Genomic DNA, 10,953 nt, shown 5'->3' with positions numbered 1-10,953 from the left:
AAGCTTCTGTACCTCAAAAGATACAACAACCAGAATACAAAGACAGTCTACAGAATGGGAAAGGATATTCACCCAATACCCATCTGATAAGGGGTTGAAATCAAGGACTCACAAGTTACTGGTTAAACTTCAGAGAGGAAAACATCCAACTCCATCAGAAAATGGGGCGATGAAATGAACAGAAACTTTCTCAAGGAAGAAATCCAAATGGCTATAAGACATATGAAAAAATGCTCCTCATCACTAATCATCAGGGAGATGCAGATCATAACAACTATGAGATACCATCTCACACACAGAGACTGATCCACTTCCAAAAGAACAAAAGCAACCGGTGTTGACGCAGATGTGGGAAGAAAGGGACTCTCCTTCACTCCTGGTGGGAATGCCGACTGGTTCAGCCGTTTTGGAAAACAGTATGGATGCTTCTCAAAAAATTAGAAATTGAGCTCCCATTTGACCCAGCAATACCACTTCTGGGAATATATCTTGGAGATGCAAAAAAGTGTAGTAAAAGTGACATCTGTACCTATATGTTCATTGCAGCACTGTTCACAATAGCCAGAATCTGGAAAAAACCCAAGTGCCCGAGAACAGATGACTGGTTAAAGAAACTTTGGTACATCTACACAATGGAATACTATGCAGCTGTTAGAAAAGATGAAGTCATGAAATTTGCAAATATGTGAATCAACTTGGAAAGTATCATGTTAAGTGAAACTAGTCAGAAAGAGAGGGACAGACACATAAAGATTGCACTCATTTGTGGAATATAGTAACAGAATGGGAGACTAACATCCAAGAATAGTAGAGAAAGGTACCAACATGAGTACTGCACAGCTTGGAAGCTGACCTCACATGCTAGGTGAAGAAGGAGCTCTGATAGAGAAGGGATCACCAAGCAAAGGATGCTCGGCGGACCCACTAGGGATGGGAGATACAGGCTGAAAATAGACCATAGACCGAACATGATGCCTACTTAATACCTCTGTAGCATACCACAACATCTAAAAATAGAGAGCAAGCAAATGGGAATGCCCTGCCACAGAGGCAGGGTGGGGTGAAGGGGACAGGGTGGGAGTGGTGGGAGGGATGCTGGGACCATTGGTGGTGGAAAATGGGCACTGGTGGAGGGATGGGTACTTGATAATTGTATGACTGAAACGTAAGCATGAAAACCTGTAAGTCTGTAACTTTGTCTCACAGTGATTCACTAATAAAATAAAAATTAATAAAATAAAATAAAATAAATTAGAAATTGAGCTCCCATTTAACCTGGCAATACCACTTCTGTGAATATATCCTGGAGATGCAAAAAATTATAGTAAAAGTGACATTTGCACCTATATGTTCATTGCAGCACTGTTTACAATAGCCAGAATCTGGAAAAAAAAACCGAGTGCCCAAGAACAGATGACCGGCTAAGGAAACTTTAGTACATTTACACAATGGAATACTGTGCAGCTGTTAGAAAAGATGGTGATCAAACACCCATCCCTTCACCAGTGCACATGTTCCACCACCAAGAACCCCAGCATGCATCCTATCTCACCCACCCACCACCCTGCCTGTGTGGCAGATGATTTTCACTTTACTCTCTCTTTACTTTGATTACATTCAATGTTTCGACAGAAAACCCACTATTATTATTTGGAATTTCCCCCCAACAATCAGGCCTGCCAAAAAGGCATCATTTGCTAATTTGTTTTCTATTGCTGATAATGAAGAGTATATGATTTTGGATTTCAGGTATTTTAGTAATTAAGTCCAGAGTGATTTCTGCCAGAAGCTGCTGGAGTTCCGAAATTGGTTTGTGTGCCTCTGGGCAATTCAGGAGTGGAGGAGCATTTATGGGCGACCACTTAGGGTCTCGTCTGGGTGGAAAGCAGCACCTGTACTGCCCCCTCCATCCTGAGATTTCCGCGTGCCCCGTCACTGCAAACTCGTACCTCCATCCTATGTGCTTTGGAAGATGGTATTCCTCATGCCGCTTCTGCTGAAAGGAAAGGCTGAGGGACAGAAACTTTTCCCCTCCTGGGGCAGGATGAGGTGGTAGCTTAGTTCACAGTCTAGAGGCATTTCTGCAAGAAGCTGCTGGGTTCCGAAATTGGTTTGTGTGTCTCTGTGGCTCTCTCTATAGTTTTGGGCATTATATTTTGCTTGGCTATTCAACACTACCGTTCAAGCCTGCCTTCTAGGGACAGATTCTAGATCATCTATCTTCCATTGCTCACTTTGTATATCAAGAAAGGTCGCACAGCCAAGTAAGAGGCCACACAGTTCAGAGAAATAGTCCTGGTCCCCACATACCAGAGCCATGTTTGTAGAAGCTCATGGTCATCGGGATTCCATCTGGAGAAGGTGGGGAGACTGCACCTCCTTCATCTGGGGCACCCCCAGTGTTATAGGCTCAATTTGGGGTCCGGAGCATTCTCCAGTATTGCGTTGCCATCTGGCCAGGGTTCTTCACTGCTGAGCATGGCAATATGGCGCTGGGGGAGAGTTGAGGACATGACTTCCAGGTCAGAGGCAGGCTGGAGGATGGGATAGAAATTCCTGGTTCCAATGCCTCCATGCAGTTCAGAGAAATAGTCCTGGTCCTCACATATCAGACCCATGCTTATAGAAGCTCATGTTCCCCGGGATTCCATCTGGAGAAGGCGGGAAGACTGCACCTCTTCCATCTGGTGCACCCCAGTGATATCTGCTCAGTTTGGGACTCAGAGCATTCTCTGGTGTTGCATTGCCCACCGGCCAGGAATCTTCACTGCTGAGTGTGGCAAGATGGCCTCTTTTTTTGTTTTTAATTATTTCAGTTATAATTGATGGTCTGGAGCAATAGTACAGTGGGTAGGAAATTAGTTTTGTATGTGGCAGACTGGGATTCGATTCCTCTGTCCCTCTCAGAGAGCCTGGCAAGCTACTAAGAGTATCCCACCCGCCCCGCAGAGCCTGGCAAGCTCCCCATGGCGTATTCGATATGCCAAAAACAGTAACAACAAGTCTCACAATGGAGATGTTACTGGTGCCTGCTCGAGCAAATCGATGAACAATGGGATGACAGTGCTATAGTGCTATGATCAATGGTGTCCTGGCAGTGCTTGAAGAACCATGTGATGCTGGAATTGAAATGGGCAACCTTAACATTAACTTCACATATAAATTCTACTTGAGTATTCACTAATATTTTTATAAGACACACTAAACTACAAAGACATTTTTGATCAATCACTGATAATTATTTTTCAAAATATCATATGCAGAATTCCAATATTTAAATGAAGTAAAGGAAGAATGAGGGTATCTGGAGTTTAGAACCTGCATCCCTACCTTATCCCCACCCCCATCTTAGCAGATTTTCCAATATCTCTCCACTGCATTCAGTGAGAAAGATCTTGATATTTCTGAAAATCACTGTACTAAACATTTTATATAAATAACAGAAGATTTAAAAAAATTTTCAAATATACAAGTAAAAATAAGCCTACCACCATAAATCCCCACTATAGTAACTCTATAATTTGAAAATAAAAAAGGTGAAGCCATATATTATTGAAGTGAAGTTTCTCCACTCTTTACATTTTAGTCCATTTGGAGGGTCCTCATTGTGCATCGCCGTCCTTACCTTCTTAATCACACCCCACCCTGCTTAGAGTCTTCCATGAATGAAGGTTGACTCAACACAAATGGAAAATTTGAAAGAAGAGAATGGATTTCAGCATGCCAGCTTCTGCCTTTTACCTTTATACACATACTAGCTACCCTGCAAGGAGATTTACACTTTGATCTTATGTGTGGTATTATCTAGAGACTATACTATGTCTAAACCTCAGGACAGCACTGCATATAATTTGCTTATTGTGGCCAATCACTGGAACGAAACTTAGGAAATGGTTTTAGGAAGCCCACTCTTTCACTAATGGGAAAGTTTTCAATATAAATACTATTGTTAGAAGGTCAAAGTATTGTTGGGAGGTCAAATTTTGGTTTCTTACCCTTGTGTTTTTTCCTCAAATGATTCCAAATTTGCATGAGAATTACTTACTTTTAAAGTTACCTATTTAAAAAGTTACTTATTTAAAGTTCTTCTTGACCTCCAATGGTATGGGATGAAAATCTTGAGCTGTATTTGGAATCTTTATCAGTCTTTCCAGCTCACTTTACAACTTTCTCTTTAAGAAAAAATATGACATAATGCTTTTTCTCTGACCTCCAAAGTTTACATTTTCATAGTTTAACCATGATCTGTTATTATATAAATTTTTAAGCAAAACACTGATACTCACAAGGTGATAGCTTGAAAATTAAAAAACTGTGGCTGTAAAACAGAATATGTAAACAAAATCAGCATGATATTAAACTTTGATACAAAGCACATGTGTACTATATTGCTGAAGCTTTTTTTCTCTTGAGAAAAATAATTTTAACATTAAAAAATAGGTCAATTACCTCTAAACCAGAAAGGAACACTTTGTCCTTTCCTTTTTGAGTCATCTATCTGTATCTCAGTCCTCTGAGCAAGATACCTAAAGCAAATAAGTCTTCCAAGAGACCTAAAGCAACTTATTTTGATAGTGAGATAAAGTTATAAATTTCTGTGCCATGATCCATGATTGTCCAGCAGTAGACCTAGCACTGTTATCATTAGGATGAGCAAAGAAGAGACAACACAATACAATTACTTCACATTTGTCAAGTTACATGGTGGCAAAGATCTTTCAATATCCTGGAAAACTAAAAAGAAAAAATTAAATTAAAAAAATGTAATTAAAAAAATTAAATTAAATCTCCATTTTTCACTTGTTAATGGTTCTTCCCTACAGGGTTCAGGAAGTGCCTGACATTGTCTTTTATTTAAAATGGAAGTTTGTTGGAAAACAAAGGAATCAGTGTGTAAGGGTACTCATCTAGGGAGACAAATCAAGTGGAACAAGAAACATCAAATCAACCTACCCCTAACCAAGTTCATTTAGGGACTTGATCCTCCTGTTCCACTGTAGTTTTTTTTATTGTTGCATTTTGCTCACATTTCATTTTAAGTGTATCCTCTTTATTGACTCCATTTATTCTTCCTAACAGGGTCCGCTTTCCCAAGTGCCGGCCTAACTCTTTCCAAAGTCCAACTATTCTCCTTTTGACCCATCCCTAGGAAATATCGCATATTAATAATAGGTTTAGGTAAGAGAAATTCTACCCAAAGTAAGTAATTGAAAAATATTATCTGGCTTATTAATGGGGACACTCAAGCAATGGACTTCAAGCATGACTAGAATCATGGTATTCAAATAATGTCTCCGAGCATTTGACTTTCTCATTATCTCCCTTTTTTTCTATCAGTGTTTTTCTTTCATATAGTGGCCACCATGATCTCTAAGATTACATAAACTTTCTGACGGCTAATACTCCTTTAACAATCCTAATAATCCTCCCTTAACAAGTTTTTCTCCAACATGTCTCTTTCTTAAAACATTTAGTAAAGTCCCAGGGATTGTTCACCAGAAAAATACTAGGAAAATAACATTCTATATCCATTTTATTAAGAAAACTTTCAATATTTTCCAATGGTTTTGTACTAAAGGGCAACAAAGCATGATTCAATTGCAGTGACAAATTATAGAACTCAGTACATTTTGGGGACTTCCTGAAGTTCATAAAAATGTAAATGGAGTTAAGCCAACTGTTTCTGAGCTCCTTTCACTGACTCATTTCTCATTGTGCTGATAGAAACATCTCCACCCAACTGCTTTATTTATGCTCTTGTTTCCAGGATGATGCTCGTGGATTTTCTCAGTCTCGTGGTTGGCATATTTTCCTAATTTGCAGAGGCAGTACCAGAATGGAATTATATGGCAGCTGGTTATAGAAAATAGATCTAAAGAGAACCTAGTAAATTGTATCCTCTTTTCAGAGAAAAATTCTTAGATTGTCTATCTATGTCTAATAAATTGAGTTCACATTAGTTCACATGAATTCAAATTAAACAATTTCTTAATGTTTGATTTCTTCTTAACCAACATTTTAAAAAAACTGCTGCCAGCCAACAGATGAAAGACTATCTCTATTAAATATGAACACAAAAAGCTGGTGCTACACTTTTAGGAGCCCTCCTGAGGGAAGTCAAATTTCATACAATCTAAAAGGATCACACATGTTCTCTTAACTGAGCTCATTTCTTGCTTCTCCTTAGGCAATATAGAAGTAGGCATATTGTAAAAGACTCAGCCCTCTGCCTTCTCTGTATGAGGAAAATAGATATGTGCTCTATGGTAGGAACAAGACACCAGCGCTGCCTCAAAAGACAATTTCTTGGGTATGATCAAGATAAAAATAGCATGATGCAAAGCAAATAAGCATTTAATTCATAATAAAATAATGCATTTAGGGGCTGGAGCAATAGCACAGTGGGTAAGATGGTTGCCTTGCACGCGGCAACCTGGGTTCGATTCCCACTATCCCATAGCACCTGAGTATCTCCAGTAGTAATTCCTGATTGCAAAGTCAGGATTAACCCCTGTGCATCGCCAGGTGTGATCCAAAAAGCAAAAAAAAAAAAAAAAAGCATTTAAAAGAAATGGAATCTTCAAATGAAAATTATCTCACAATTGCTTCAAACTATAAACAAATTTGATCAAAACACAAATTCAATTTTTTATTTTACCTTTATCCGCCCCCCCCCCGCCCTCGGGCTGGAGCAATAGCACAGCTGTTGGACATTCACCTTTCACACGGCCAACCCGTGTTCGATTCCTCCACCCTTCTCGGAGAGCCCAGCAAGCTACTGAGAGTATTGCGCCCACATGGCGGAGCCTGGCAAGCTACCCATGGTGTATTGGATATGCCAAAAATAGTAACAATAAGTTTCACATTGAGAGACGTTACTGGTGCCCGCTTGAACAAATCGATGAACCATGGGATGACAATGACAGTGACAGTGACCTTTACCCCCACCCTTTTAAAGAATCCTTTGAAACATTTCAAAAGTTAACTGGTAAAAGAACAGTTTGAGTTGTTTTTTTTTTTAAGGGCATTATCCAATGTGAGAGAAGTGAGGACTGATAAAATTGTTCTCTAGCTGTAAAACTCTTTGACTTATCTCTCTTTCTTTAAATAAAATCAAGTTGATGAATTCAGGAAATCAAGTAAATTTTGACAAGATTCCAGAGAAGACCACCTATGTCTTCCTTTAAAAATTATACCTTCCCAGAAGGAGCCCAGGCACGGCATGGACATGGGGAAACAGAAGAAGACCAGGAAGTATGCGACCATGAAGCGAATGCTCAGTCTCTGAGACCAGAGGCTGAAAGAAAAGGACAGATTAAAACCTAAAAAGAAAGTAAAGAAAGATCCCAGTGCACTTAAGGAAAGAGAAGTCACCCAGCACCCTTCCTGTTTATTCTTCCAATATAACACAGAGCTGGGCCCACCGTACCATATCCTGGTTGATACCAACTTCATCAACTTCTCCATTAAAGCCAAATTGGACTTAGTACAATCAGTTATAGACTGTCTGTATGCCAAGTGTATCCCTTGTATAACTGACTGTGTCATGGCAGAGATTGAAAAATTGGGGCAGAAGTATCAAGTAGCTCTCAGGATTGCCAAGGATCCAAGATTTGAACGATTACCATGCACACACAAAGGAACCTACGCAGATGACTGCTTAGTACAAAGAGTAACTCAGCACAAATGTTATATTGTGGCCACTGTTGACCGAGAGCTTAAAAGAAGAAGATCCCCGAAGTGCCCATCATGTACATTTCTAATCATTGGGTGGATGCTGGATGATTACGAAGCCCCTCGATTCTAGTTCTTGAAGACAAAAGTTCTGCCTGCCTTCAACTTTCTTTGTTGCTGGTTCACTAAACATGCTCTAGCATGTCTATAAATTATCATTCCACTCACCCATTTGCTCTATTATGAGCTGAGAATGGTTAAGTACATTCACTTTTTGATGTTTTTAAAATAGTTTGGGAGCCAGAACGATAGTACAGTGAGTAGCACATTTGCCTCAAACGCAGCCAACCTAAGTTTGATTCTTTGCACGAAGGTCAACCTAGGTTTGACCCCATATGGTCCTCCTAGCCCACCAGGAAGTGATCCCTGGACACAGAGCCAGGAGTAAGCCCTAAGAAGCAGGTGTGGCCTAAAAAACAAAAAACACAATGAAAATGTTATTTTGTATCATTTCAAATTTTGTTTGCATATTTTTATAAATCCTGGCTGCTTACATAAAAAAAATTATACCTTCCCTCAAATTTAGAAAGATCACGTTTTTATGAACAAATTAGTTGAAACTTGTCAGTATACACACCTAATACACAAATTAGTAGAGAAGAGTAAATATTTGAGTTCTATTGAAGATGGAGGATATCTATGACTATTTAAGAAAGTGATATAAAGTTGACAAGTATGAACTAGTTTGTTTTCCAGTCCTTATGCAACACTGCCATTACTACAATTCTCTGTCTCTGACCAACTCAGGTTCTAAAGAATCTGACCCCTGGAACTCATCACCATTGGTTGTATGCCCTCAGGCCTCCAGATGGGCAGAAGATGGGAGTGTGGAAGGAAGGAAAAACCTAGGTCTTTCTTTCTTTCTCACCTTACAACCTTTTTATGCATGTTTCTGAAAGTATACGTGAGGCTTCACAACTTTAGGTCTCTTGAGAAGGACATCTCATTCACCTCTTCACTGTCTCTTGTCTCCAGAAACACTACTTTCCTTTGTGTCTGAAATTCTATAATAGTAGTAGTCTCCAGAGACTGTAAGCTTCAGGGTTCTCATTATTACAGTTGTTTCTGTTATTATTATTATTATCATTACTATTATCATTATTTTGGTCTCTTCCTGATGACCTCACAACCCCTACCACTATTCTTTCTTTATTATCTATGAATTTATATCACCTCAGGTGAACTATTATTTTGTGTTAGGATCATAAGTTGTAGCATTAGAAATTAAATTAGACTAATCTAAGGAAAATAAATAAAAAAGAGCAAGGAAATTTTAACATTCAGATTCAAATACTCCAATGAATACAGTGGTGCTCTCATAGAAAAAAAATACTAGAAAAAAATTAAATGAAGAGAGAGGAAGAGGAGGCAAAAGGAAAAATAAAATTGTGTTCAGCAGATTAGAAAAATACTAAAACATGACATGAAGGTAGATTAAAGGATCTAACAAAGATATTTGATTATAATGAACAAAAAATAAAGTTGAAAAAAATCTAAAAATATAAACAAAAAAATTACTGAAATAATGTGTTATGCCCTGAATGACACTATATTAGATGCAATTTGATGCAGAATATTTGAGATGATTCAGCTATTATTTTTCTTTTTGATTTTTGGGTCACACCCGGAGGTGCACAGGGGTCACTCCTGGCTCTGCACTCAGGAATTACCCCTGGTGGTGCTAAGGGACCATATGGGATGCTGGGAATTGAACCCAGGTTGGCCGCATGCAAGGCAAATGCCCTACCTGTTGTGCTATCACTCCAGCCCCTATTTTTTATTTTTTAAGATCAGGATCTTTATAATCTATTCAAATAAGAGCCTGGGAAGTGAAATGACAACTCGCTGAACTTCACAGTAGTTAAAAAGTGAGTCCATAGTTTAAGTTCTAAATAGCTATGATTTTTTAAAATTTTATCTATGCATTATCGAGGATAAAGAAAAAATATTTTAACATAATACAGAAAAATAAAATCTCTCTGAAAGGAAAAAGAAATTATACTATCCTCAGGCTCCTTTCACAAATGAAATGACCCTTGGTTCTGTATAGTTCTCAGAATCATTGTTATAATATATCATAATACTTCTATGTTAAAAATAATCTTTATGAGAACATGGAAGGTGAAGAGAAAGTGACCAGAGGGAAAAAGGTGACTGCTAAAATGCCATTTTATATAGCAGATAAACACTCAATCAAAAGTGAGATCTTCAAAAAATGACTTAATCACTTAAAGATGCGTTTATCTAAAATTTTCTTCCACAAATTTAGAAAGATATTTTAAAAAATCTATATGTAGAAGAAAAATGAATTTCATACATAGAAGAATGTAAAGAGATTGGAGAAGTGATATTTCTGGGGGGGTTGGTGAGATAAATGTTTGTTTACTTTAGAAAAAAACTCATAATAAAAGCATACTTTATGCTTATAGTTTTACTGTTTAAAAAATATGACTACAGAGGACAGGAAATAGGACAGGTGAATAGGGTGCTTGCCTTGCATGCAGCTGATCCAGATTTGTTTGGGGCATGATATATGGTCCTCCAAGTACTCCAGGAAATATCCTTAAACTCAAAGCAAAGAATAAGTTCTGAAGTTCTGAACACCATCAGGTATGCCAGAAGAAGATGTAGGGGGCAAATGAGAGGAAGAAGAGAAAGAGAAGGAGGAGGAGGAAGTGGTGGGGAGGAAGAGGGAAAGATGCCAAAGAAGATGAAGGGGGGAAAAGACAAAGAAGAGAAGAAAAACAGAAAACAAAAAATTACACCATACATTTTACCTAATAATAAACTTTCTATACAATTATGTTGAACTTATTTGGCATGGGGGAGGAAGATGATGGTGGGGACAGCACCATACCCAGTGGTGCAAAGGGGCTACTCCTGGCTATGCACTCAAGGATCACTCCAACAGTGCTTGGGGGACCATATTTGGTGACCAAACCAGCAAAGGCCACATGCAAGACAACCTCTTTAATTCCTATGCTATTTCTCTAGCCCCAATTTGTTTTAAAATAAACATCTGTGTATTTCTTAAATATATAAATTATTTTAAAATAATAAATAGCTTAACATTTATAATAAATGATAGAATAATTTACTTAATTAAAAATACAACTGGAGGGTCAGAGAAATAGTACAGGAGATAAGATAATTGCCTTGCATATGGCCAACCCAGGTTGGATCTTTGGCACTACATATGGTCCCCTGAACATAGAGCCA

The 10,953-nt window shown here is 38.3% G+C and overlaps 1 pseudogene; it reads left to right on the top strand.

Moving 5' to 3' along the window:
• The first annotated feature begins 7,228 nt into the window (after window positions 1-7,228).
• On the top strand, window positions 7,229-7,785 carry LOC101542957 (rRNA-processing protein FCF1 homolog; annotated as a pseudogene).
• The last annotated feature ends 3,168 nt before the right edge of the window (window positions 7,786-10,953 follow it).

Source organism: Sorex araneus, chromosome X (assembly GCF_027595985.1).
Source record: "Sorex araneus isolate mSorAra2 chromosome X, mSorAra2.pri, whole genome shotgun sequence".
Taxonomy (NCBI): domain Eukaryota; kingdom Metazoa; phylum Chordata; class Mammalia; order Eulipotyphla; family Soricidae; genus Sorex; species Sorex araneus.
The sequence above is the reverse complement of the archived record's forward strand: the minus strand, read 5'-3'. Positions and strand labels throughout refer to the sequence as shown.